This window comes from Lissotriton vulgaris, chromosome 6 (assembly GCF_964263255.1).
Source record: "Lissotriton vulgaris chromosome 6, aLisVul1.2, whole genome shotgun sequence".
Taxonomy (NCBI): Eukaryota; Metazoa; Chordata; class Amphibia; order Caudata; family Salamandridae; genus Lissotriton; species Lissotriton vulgaris.
In genome coordinates this window covers 1,214,164,409-1,214,177,477 of record NC_141694.1, presented here as the reverse complement: position 1 = coordinate 1,214,177,477, position 13,069 = coordinate 1,214,164,409, and positions in this window count along the sequence as shown.

Below are 13,069 nucleotides of genomic sequence, written 5' to 3'. Positions count from 1 at the left end.
TTACTTACCTGTTATCAGGAGATACCTCAGTGCTGCATCTTTTAGCTCACTACTATTCCTGACAAGTAAATTTAACTGTACTTACCAGTAACTTGAATTTCTTTCCATAGGATATCATTGCCTGCTATATAAAATATATATACATTTAAAAAAATCAAATAAATAAAAATATTACAATTTCAATACTTTTAAAAACCTTTTTTTCAATTTATTTTACAAATATGTAATGTAATTTAAAAAATAAAATATCTAAAAATAAATACTTTAAAACAATGTAGTAAATTAGTATAAAAAATATAACAATTAATACATTTAAAAATTATCATTTACAAAACCTTTGAAATTCACTGAAAAAAATCATAGGTTTCAGCCACGTTATAGTTAGGAATTAGCATTAAAAAACCTTTGAAATTCACTGAAAAAACATAGGTTTCAGCCACGTTATAGTTAGGATTTAGCATTTAAAAAACCTTGCACATTCACTGAAAAAACCATAGGTTTCATACATGTCATAGTAGCTGGACATTTCACTCATACAAAACCATTGAAATTCCCCGTTATAATTAGTTCAGCTAACTATAACTCGTGCACCCGCAATGCACTGCTGATGACGTCACATATTATTTCACTCAGGACATGGTCAGTGACATCACTCATGACATCACAGATGACATCTCAAATGACATCACTGATTACATCATCCTTGTGAAAGAGTCGCAGACCTCCTCTCACCCTAATATAACCTTTGATACACACATTCAAAAATACAACCTAAAATGTTCAAAAAAATGGAGATACCAATACCAGTTAGAACAACCTTTTCAGTAATTCCAAAATCTACATACACATCCACTCATTCACCAATAGTTCTATATAGTCACTCATACATGTACTCACCTATGCACCTACACTTATACATAGAGTTATTCACACATATACTCACACATGCAGATAAACTATCAAACATCCATTTACTTGCACATACAGCTCTACACACACCACTACACTTATTTCTACAGAAACATACACATACTTACTCTCTTAAACAATCAGTTATAGAAACACATACTTATTTATACAGGAACTCTTCCAATCTGTCACTGTCATACATCCTTACCTATATACATCAATACTCACATATACTAGTTTAAAACATATGTACTTACTCATAAGGACACTATTGAGGCAGTCATTCACTCACTAACACACCCATAAACACACTTATCCACCCATACAGTCCTGCACACATGTTGTCTTCAGAATACATACAAACAGTGAGTCAGTCATTCATGCATCTGTGCGCTAAGTAATACCCCCACCAAACCATACATACACTCATTCTGATACTCCAAAAAAAACTAATAACTCATATAGACACTCATGTAGCTACTCACTAACCCATGCAGCCGCTTATACACAAAGTGAGACACTGATACAGATATTTACATATTTAAACATTAGTCGCTGATACATGTATTCACTAAGATATACTTAATAAGTCAGTTATACAATCAATTTTACTAAAAAAACATTTAGACACTTATTTACCCATTTATTCTTCCATCAACCTTTAGATATTTTTCAGAAAGACACACATTCACTGGATGATGTCATCAGTAATGTCATTTGAGATGTCATCAGTGATGTCATGAGTGATGTCACTGACCATGTCATGAGTGATGTAATATGTGACGTCATCAGCAGTGCAATGCGGGTGCGCGAGTTATAGTTAGCTAAACTAACTATAACGGGGGAATTTAAATGGTTTTGTATGAGTGAAATGTCTAGCTAACTTTAACATGTGAAACCTATGTTTTTTTCAGTGAATATATATATATATATATATATATGTTAAAGTCGTCTGTAAAAGTCGTCTTTCAGGAAAATATTCAGGATTGAAAACAGAGTGAGTTGGCTTACTAAAGTTGAATAGACTTGTATAATACATTTAAACTTAATTGGGAGACAGTCAAAAGTGTATTATATTAATGTATCTGATGGAAAAAAAGTATATGAGAGGTTCAAGCCTTTGAGAATTGGTGGCAGAGATCTCCTGAAATATGTAAAAAGTTACAAGAAGTAACTCCACATTTGTGAATTTTGTTGTAGGAGGTCCCACCCCCTCACTTGATGGTGTGGAGATTGTTGTGTAAATATCCACAGAATACAATTAATTAGTTATCTTCTTTATTAGGCACAGCAAACATGTGTGTCTTGTCCAGCAGCTGTAGCAGTACTGCGGGAACAAGTACAGAACATAGAACACATATTCTTGACATTCCACATTCCTATGTATCATCAACACTAAAGATGGATAAGGATACAACACATCCCCGTCTTTATAATGAAACAAAAATATACAATAACATAGTTTCAGAATAAAGTAAAAACTGTAATAAGGATAATATATAACCTCGAACCACTACCTATTACCCCCCCCCAAAAATATTAATTATCCAACAACAAAGTACTTCAATCAAGAAGGTAAGTTTTTCTTCCTTTCACATCTCCCATCCACCGCATTAGTACATTCTTTATTAACATCACAATTTGTTTCTGGTAAAGTCACATTTCTGTAATTTAAATCACAAATGTCAGTAGGCCATATTGGATCAGTGACCGAAGAGGCTTTACTTCTCTTTTCTACTTGACTCTTTTTGCATAACACAAATCTTTTTAAATTCCATACTTTACCGTTCCCCTAAACTAACAGCATTTTTCAAAACTTCAATTACTTTTTCTGGCTCAAAAAAACGACTAATACCTTTAGCGACCTTTGTTGTTTTTTTGATCCTTACCCAATCGCCAACACTAAAACAAACATCTTTGACACTATTATGATGGTCATAATATTCTTTGCTTCTAGTTTGATTTTCTATTAAGTTTTTCTTAACTAACTCAGGTGACCACTCTAAAACAGAGGTATCTTTTAACCAAACAAAAATAAACTAGCATCTTGGCGATCTACCTCTCATCATGATGAAAGGTGACAATCCTGCTACATCATTTTTTGTTATTCGGTATGCCTACACTGCCTTTTTTACATCCAAGTTCCAATCAGTTCCATCAGACATAGCCCCTTGAATTGCCCCTTTCGACACAAGTTGAACCTTTCAACTGTAAAATTCCCGCTGGGATTACAAAGTGCTGTGGTTTTGTGTTTTAAACCAACCCTATTAAAATATGTTTTGGCTGCTAATGATGTAAATTGCACACCATTGTCACTCAAGAGAGTAACAGGAATACCTACAGATAAAAATACCTGATCCAAAAATTCCAAAACAGTGTTAGTGTCCGCTTTACTCACAATATCTATGATTGGCTATTTAGTAAATAAATCCATTAAAACAACAATGATTTCTTGTGACTCACCAATTGGACCAATAAGATCAATGGCAACATTCTCCCAAGGTTGGTTATGAAAATTTATCTCCAACATAGGTGGTCTTAAAGTGGGAAAGTTTTATCTGAAGAGGAACAAACAGCACAGTCATTTGCAAATGTTTCAATTGCTTTATCAATAAAAGGCCACCAAAAAGATGGCTTAACAACATTTTTCATTCTTACAACACCAAAATGCCCTTCATGACATAGACTCAAAATCCAACTCCTCATTCCAACCGGAGGAATCACTTTACAACCTCTAAAAACAATGTCGTTTTCTAAAGACAGTTCATACTTGACCTCCCAAAAGGCTTTACACTCCTTTTAATAACACATCCTTCTTAGGCCAACCTTCAGACATGTATTTAACAACTACTAATAAAACGTTGTCTTCCAATTTGTTTTCCATCCAAATTTTATGTTTAATTGCAGACGGGCCTAAATCATGCACAAAAGCTACTTTACATTCATTCCAAGGATCATCCTCGCACATTTCCAAACGGTTCGGTAATCTAGACAAATAATTAGCTATTAAATTCTCTTTACATGGAACATAAGCTATTTTGTAAAGGTAATATTTCTTCCTTATTGACAACCTTGCTAATCTCACTGAAGAAGAAGAAATACCTTCAGTAGAAAGTATCTTGATAAGTGGTTTATGATCACTATGAATGATAACAGGTTTACCCCAAATAAAGTTTCTAAAATGATCAAGAGCCCATGCACAAGCAAGTGCTTCTCACTCTATTATAGGATATTTTTCCTCAGTGGGAGAAATGGTCCTTGATGCAAACAAAATAATGTTTTCCTTGCAATGGGCATTTATGTGAGAAAGAACGGCTCCTAAACCCTTATTACTAGCGTCTACAGTAATGTAAGTGTCTGAATTGGGATCAAAACTTGTTAAATGAGGAACTTTCTCTAAGAATTCTTTGATATACTGAAATTCTTCTTCACACAATGAATCCAAACAGAATTTAGCATGCTTCTTGAGAAGTTGCCTAAAATTAAATACTTTCTCTGTGACATTTGGTATACATTTTACACAATATTCAGCCAATCCCAGGAAAGATTGTACCTCATCTTTGTTTCTGGGAGATGATACATTCACAATTGCATTGATTAAACTAGGTTTAGTTTTATTACTATCTTCGCTGATGACATGACTTAAATAAGATGCACTTCTTTCTCTTAATTTACATTTGCTTAACTCAATAGTTCAACCCTTATATCCTAAAATACTTAAGATTTTATGTAGCCTTTCATTGTGCTGAACTTTGTTTTCACCAAAAACTAAAATGTCATCCTGAAAAAACAATACACCATTTTCTTTCCCAAATAAATCGTACATAAGTCTTTGAAATACGGCTGCAGCCGATGCCAGTCCAAAAGGCATCCGCTTGTACTGAAAACAACCAAAAGGTGTGATGAAGGCTGTAATATTCCTAGACTTTTCTGATAACAAAATCTGGTGATAGCCCTTGAAAGACCGATGGTCGAGAACCATTAAGCTCCTTTCAGTGAAGACACCATTACAGTAATTCTTGGTATAGGAAAGTGATCAATAAGTATATTATTGTTAATGTGGCGTAAATCTACACATAAACTAATTTTTCCACTGCTCCGTCGAGCAACCACAACAGGAGAAATCCAGTCAGAGGATTCCACTGATTCGTTGACATCCAATTCCTTTAACCTTTCCAGTTCCTTTGCTACTTCTTCACATATCATCATTGGTACCATTCTCATTTTGTGTATTTTAGGAATAGCATCTTGTTTAAGAATGATCTCATGTTCAAATCCTTTAAGTGTACCTAACTGTTCTTTGAATACACACAGAAACATCTTCTCTATTTCTCTTCCAAGAGATATGCCGTCAACTATCAATGGAACTTTTTCCACACTACTTGGATCAAAAATAATATGTAGGTTTCCTTGATCTTGCCAGCCCAAGACTGATGGGCCATTGTTTGCCACATATAGCTTTCCTCTTGCTCGTCTGCCCTTAAATGCAAAAGACAACCATATATATCTAATCATGTCTATTTTCTCACCAGTAAAACTTTCTGGATTGATATCTGATGGAGATAAGTATTCACCTATTTTTTCCGTAAATGTACTCCTCCATACTTCCTAGTTCACAATTGGTGAACCTAAATCTGCATAAATATTTATTCTGACACCACCAATGAACATATTACATTCTGGTTTCCCTGTTGTATTTTTCTCATCAACAATTAGGACAAATTTCCTTTCTTGAAGATTTAGTACACTTTCTTGTTTTTCATTCTCATCTTCGTTCTCACTACTACTTGAGCTCTTAGTATTATGAACACATTTTAATTTTAAATTCTTTTTACCGCAAACCATTGCATAATGTCCCATTTCGCCACAATTCATGCACTTTTGTTTAATGGCCGAACATGACTTACTGTAGGCTAAATGATCTTTACTGCCACAGTAGCATCTCCACTCAGAGTTATTCATTTTCTCATTGCTATTCGTTTTCCACTCTGATTCATATTTCTTATTATGCTTATGTTTCCGTGAACCAACTTTACATACACAAGCTCCATCCTTGTCTGAATGTTGTAGTTCATTCGCACATCTTCCAGACATTTCTGCTTTGCGTACAATGTTAACATCTTCATCTGGAGATCAATCTTCGTAAATCCATAACCTCTCCTGAATAGTATTATTGTTGCTATGTATCACTAATTTATCTCTAATTAAATCATCATGATTTGTACCAAACTTGCAATCAATAGCCAACTGCTTTAGCTCTGCAACGTAATCATCAACTGCTTCACCTTTAAGCAATTTATGTTGGAAGAATTTATACCTCATAATTCCAATACAAACTTTTGGTGTAAAGTATTTACCAAAATCTTGTAACACTGCTAAAAATATATTAGTATCACCAGTAACAGCATTTGTAGGCCTTCTATTGTAATTTTTAAATCCTATTGGACCTAACGATAGTAAAAGTATTCTTTTCTTTTGTTCAGCTGACATTTTCTTATTCTCATCAATTGCTGCAAAGTAATTATCAAACTACTCTTTCCATTCACACCATTTCATGGTAGGTTCCCGACCCGTTGCCCAAAAATTATGGGTAGTATTAATTGTAAAATTTGGTTGAGCCATAACTCCTTCAAAAACAAATTCTGCTGGTTCATAACTTAGAATACTTGCTACATAGAACTTCCTTTTAAAATGTCAAAACTTCCTTTGAAATGTCACAAAAAATGCATTTGTATTTAATAAAACAGTACAATATATAATGTTCCCAACTGTTTCCTGTGTTTTCTTAGTTTAGAACGTAATCAGGAGTTTTATTGTACTCTTGCATCATTGTTAACTTTGCTGTGTCATCGTGGAAACTGAAATTGCCAAAAGATAACATTTTTAAAAATGGCCGCTCCCTGGGGTTACGTTGCGTGACCCGAGCGTAATTACACTTATGTTGTATTGGTGAAGTCTTGCGTTGTGTACGCTAGAAGTAGAACACTGGGGGGTAAATTCACAAGAACATGTGCTAAACATCATCAAAAAATGCTAACACACCTTTACACATTGCAGCCTATTGTAGGAAAATAACCCCTGTGTTAACGTGGAATTGCAACAAGCCGGTACCATGCGATAGTCTGCCGAAACCGCGGCCAATGTCCGCGATACAACCACCTCGACGGAAATAAAAACACACGCCTCAAAGCAAAAAAACATGCAATGGCCCAAAGCCCGATGAGGAAATTAGTGATGAGCAGTGCCAGGCCTGGAATACATACATGGCAGGCAGGAAAAAAACTAGAAAAAACACCCAAACACAAACTGACCAGCGCCTAAACCCCACAAGCACCCCGGATGACCAGCCTGGGACCTCAGGGACAGGGAAGGGCAAGGACAAGAAGAAGAGGAATACGAAGTTCAGTCCGCAGGAAAACAGGATCCTGATTACCAAGGTAATGGAACACTATCAACAACTGTTCGTCACCTCCAACGTGTCATTGGGAACCAAAAATGGGATATGGTGGGACATCGTGGACAAGGTAAATGCTGTCAGAGAGCACAAGAAGTCAATGGATGAGGCCAAGAGGCGATGGATTGACATCAACGAAAGACCAAGGAGAAACTAGCAGCCATCCAGAAGGCAGCAATGCAGACTGGAGGCGGGAGCCTAGCGCCACAGCTACTGCTGGATGACATGGAGGAGCTGATTTTGACAGTCATCAGTGTGGAGACACTGGCCAGAGTCGGGGACCGGACCATGCTTGACAGGACACAACACAACCACAACAGGGTGAGTAACCACTGGGTACTGAGGGGACGGGTGGAGATGGCCACAATGGCACACATGCACAATCAAGTAGAGCACAGTGCACACCCACAATGACTATGTGTCATGGCCCTGATCTACACACTGTCACAATGTACAATGCTATGCTGTCTGTATGTCAACATGTACCATGCGGCTACATACATGTGAACACATTGTAATACACCATCTCCCCTTCACATTACAGAGACACCGTTAACACCTCCTGCACAGCATTCCCAGCCACTCTTCACTGGTGACGAGGAGGACACCACCAACATCGATACCCAAGCCCTCCAACACATCATGGACATCATCCGCAACTCACCTCCAGGTTCAGGGCAGCCCAGCTGCATCGAGCAGACCCCACCCACTACCCAATCTACCCTGCAGGAGGCACCGACACCCCCGGCAGTCTCCCAAGACACCCAGGATCAAACCTTGGCCTTCCAACGGCATGTGCTGGAGGGCCAGAGGGAAATGGCTGAGCAGGTGTGGGTGGGGTTCGGCCTCATGGCTACCAAACTGGATGCCTTCCATTGGTGTCTAGGTCTCATCAGGGACCAGCTCCAGTCCCTAACGGACACCCACTGCCCACTCCATGGTCTCCAACGAGCCCTGACTGACATCGCTGGAGTCATGACGCAGAGAGAAGAACACCTGTCTGCTCAGACTGGCCCCAGCGATTACAGCCGTGAGCAGGCACACATGTGGAGGCTAATGGAGGACATGGTGCGGATGGAGGCAGAAAGATTGGCAGCCACTGCTGCACATCAGCAAAATGTAGCTGGGATTTACCATGCCCTGCAGATCCTTATCATGGATTTGCTGCCACAAGGCGTGGCGCTGAGGAATGCTGCTGCCCCCACACCAGTCACATCCCCGCCCCCTGGTGTGTCAGTGCCTCACAGTGTGGCTGACAATCCTCCTCCAGCCCCTGATGTGTCAGTGGCACACAGTGCCGCAGCCGGTACTGCAACACTCACAGGTGGGGCAGGGCACACATACGAAGACGTGGGTGGGATTGTTGTCAGAAAAAGGCACTAGCATTAATTTATGCTACCTGGCCTGTTTCTGCTTGGTGCTGCACTTGGCCCTATGACCTCCCACTGATGCCTGATACACTCCGCTGCACTCACCTTGGACCACGACATGGACTGCCATATCCTGTTTGATGACCAATGACACAGCGACCAGACTGCGGACTGTATCCTTCCTCTTCCGCAGTACCAGTCATCCCATGACTCTGGCTGGCCCTTCACAGGCCCAAATTGTGTGGTGTGCTTGGCATGCCATGTACCGCTCCAGCTGCAAAACTCCACTGTATGTGCAATAAACATCCAGTAACGCACTGCTGTGTCATGTCTTTCATCATTCATGTATGATTGTGTGGATGAATGTGGGGCTAGTGATTTCCCTTACATCAATGATGATCATCTAGTGGGATGCCAGGCACCATGTGCTATATTGCCTATTGTGTTCCAGGTGCAGAGGACACTACAACAGGGACACACACATTAGTAACTTCCTTGTCCAAACATGGACTGAACCACGCCCAGAGTCCCCGAGTCCTTGTTGTAACACTTGCGCTGGTCCGGCGTACTCCAGGACAGACCACTCTTCTTACTCTCTGAGGGGGGCCCACATAGCTACCTGTTGCAGGCGTACACTCTGGTGGTGTTAAAGTCACTGGTCTAGTTGTCGGCATGTCACGGCCACTCCCTGAGGGCAGGTTTGCAGACACAGAACACCCATCCGGCACAGGCGTCACAGGCCATGTGACCCTGCAACATCACATTACCCTCCGCCGGTGGTGACTGGATGACGGACGCTCCACGGTGCACAATCTTAAAGGGACCATGAGTTGTTGCGTACAGGGTTAGTGGCACCCGAAGTCTTGCAGCCATCATGGGCCTACCACCATGTGGCGCTGACTGGTTTTGCACAGGGTTAGTGGCACCTGAGGACTTGCAGCCGCTACAGGCATACCACCACGTGTTGCTGACTGCCGTTGCACAGGGTTAGTGGCACCCGTAATTGCTGAGCGAGTGTACAGCCTGCAATGATGACGTTTGCACTGAGGTGGTCTCTGCAGGGGCAGCGGTGTCTCTCTCTCTCTCTCTCCCTTCCTTTCCTTCTCTCTCTCTCACTCTCTCTCCCTTCCCTCTCTCTTTTCCTCTCTCTCTCACCCTTCCCTATCTTTCTCTCTCTCTATCTCTCCCCGTTCCCTCTCTCTCTCCCCTTCCTTTCTTTCTCTTTCTCTCTTTCTCCCTTCCTTCCCTCTCACTCGCTCTCTCCCTTCATTTCCTTCCCTCTCTTTCTCTCTCTGGCTCACTTTCCTTCTCTGTTTCTCAGTGTCTTGCTCCTTTGATGTGCGCATGACACACATCTTGTTTTTGTCCTTTATTTTCCAGGCTGTGACGTCGAGATTGTCCCTGACGGACCTGACAGGAGTCTTCCTTATTGGTGTTTTGTGTTGTGTTTCAATAAAGTTTTTGGTTGTTACTTCAGTTCTGTGTGACTGTTTCTTGTTCTTCTGGCCACACATGTGTTTATTTATTTTGGCAATGGGCAAGATCATGCGTTTGTAGTGGCTCTTGTGTCGTGCACGGTATGAGTAGGTCCTCGGGTTCGTGGGGTCACTGGGGGTGGTGGTGGAGTATGTTGTAGCCCTCATGTGTATCAGAGCTGCATGATTATTGTCTCCATGGCATCTGTGGGTCTTCAGGTGTGGCTCTTGGCTGGGCTTCCTATCATGCTGTGGGTAGTCGTCCTGCTTAGCACCAGCAAAAAGCAGGTGTTAAATCCCTGGTGCTATCGCAGCTTATCGCATGTTTTTGTGGCACTTCGCAGATCTGGCAGTTCATTGTGAAAGTGGTGTGGTGTTTTTTTCTGGTGTTTTTGCACAGGAACGCCTACTATGCATCTCATTAGGGTTAGTTGGTGGTGTCCACCGTGGAGATACATTTTGGGGCAGTTATCGCGGGAAAAACAGGCGATGTCTGCAGTTTGCACCAGCTTGTGAATAATGTGTTAAATCTATCTCCAATTTGGATGCATTAAGGTGGGGGTAAATCGGATTTAAATCCTTTTGAATATCCCCCTGGGTGTTCTGCGCATGGTCAGTCCCACGTCACTTCATTCAAGGTTGTGGAATACAAGATGCGAGGAGGTTTTTTCTTTTTTCTTTCTTTTTTTTTTTTTTTGTTGTAAGACTTTATTTGTAATTGCCAGAGATACATCTTAGTTCAGTATAACCCGGTGGTCTGTTGTTAAACATATAGAAATTCACCTTCATTGTTACACAGCTCTTCAGCCGACAACCTTCCGGTCCGGCAGCGTTTGTCGACACTGTACATAGGGCATTCGCATAGTATGTATGTAGTATAACTAGTCTTACTTTTATTTTATGTAACAAAACATTAGACTCATTAAGTTTAGGTATTTACAGACATCAAAGGTAGTGTACCTTAAGCATCACATGCTGGTTGCGAGCCTCGGGCATCCCTTCATATCCCTCTCCTGTCCCTATGTCCTAGTGGAACTTAGATGCGTTCATCTCCCATTTCCCTTCCCGACTCCTCCCAGCCGTCCTCCGGTGTATCAATCATCCATCCCTTCTTCGTCCCCTGAACTATCTATGTCATCTTCAGGTAAAGGCTCGCACAGATCCCCCCTATAACTGTTCCATGCTTGCCAGATCTTATTCCATTTGCGAGGGTTAGCCCTGATTTTGTATACTGCTTCCTCAATTACCATAAGTCTGTCCATTTCCCTGCACCACTGCGCTAAGGTCGGTGACTCCGCCACCCCCCACTTCTGCGCTATATCTCGCTTGGCAACCATGACCCCAATCGTCACCCACTGCTGCCCCCGACGCATCAAATCACTTCCTTCCCATACATTCAGTAAGCACACCCGTGCAAGTGACATCTCTAAGGTTTGGGAAATGGTGCGCATGACTTGTCTCCAGTATGCAGTCATAACCGGGCAGCCCCAAAGTGTGTGTATCAGTGTCCCTTCCTCACCACAACCTCTAAGACAGTTTGGGTGTTCCGCTCTGTGTATTTTATGCAGGGTGTATCTAGTGTAGTAAACTCTGTGCAGTATCTTAAATTGCACCAGTCTAAATCATGCTGAAACGCCTGCCTCTCGTGGTGATGCCAACGCGGCATTCCAGTCTGTCTCATCCATGGCACCCAGTTCAGCCTCCCATTTCTCCTTTAGTTTAAGCAGGGGGTCTGGAAGATTATTCAATAGCTTACGGTAGGTGAGGGATGTGGCGCCTGTTTGCATAAAATCAGTGATCAAACGGTCCTCCAGTGGTGAAGATTCAGGGACTGTCGACCCTGGCTCGATAACTGTCATCAGTGCATGCCGTATTTGTATGTATCTGTAGGTTTCGTTGGTGCCTAACTCATACTGTTGTTGCAGGTGTGAGAAAGGGACCATCCAGTTGTTGGTCCATAAATCTCCCACTGTTGTGATTCCAATATTATCCCATTGGGTAAATCCCTTGCTTAATCTCAGGCAGCCGAGCTGTTTGGCGTCCCACAATGGTGTAAGTTTAGTAATAACCCCACTCCATTTGAGTCTTGTCTGCGCCTTATGCCAGAGCAGCACAGTGTGTCTGGTTGGGCCAATCAGTTTCGCTGCGAGGCCTTTATTATATAGTGGGGCCAGGAGGCTGTGTGTACCTAGTTGTGCTCTGTCTGCTAGATACACCGGGCCGTTCTGCGGGGTGTGGATCCATTGGTTTATCACCTTAAGTTGTGATGCCCGATAATACAGTTGTATGTTTGGCAGGGCTATGCCCCCATCATACCATCCTCGATTAAGTTTTACATGCGCCACCCTGGCTGGGCGTTCTCCCCATAGCAGGCCTGTCACCACCGCAGTCACCCTCCGAAAGTAGGAAAGTGGTACCACGTCCGGGGTGTTTTCCAATATATACAAGAGACGAGGCAACGCCATCATTTTAAACAATGCCGCTCTCCCCAACAGTGTTAGAGGGAGGGCCTTCCAATGTCTCACGTCTGCTTTTAAGCGAACGAGTGGAGGTAGTAGTTTCTGTGCATAGAATACCTCCACGTCTCGAGTGATATAGACGCCCAGATATTTAAACGAGGTGCTTGCAATCGTTAAAGGGCAGTTAGTAGGTAGGTTCGGGGCAGGACCTCGTAGTACATAGAAGACCGATTTTGACCAGTTAATCGTACATCCAGAGTTTATTTCATGTGTATCACATAGTGCCAATAACCTCAGGATGCCGGCCTCCGGGTCAGACAGATAGATCAGCATGTCATCGGCATATAGGGAAACTCTATCTTCCCAATTATCTCTCCACTTTTTAGTAACGGGGTAGTCCTA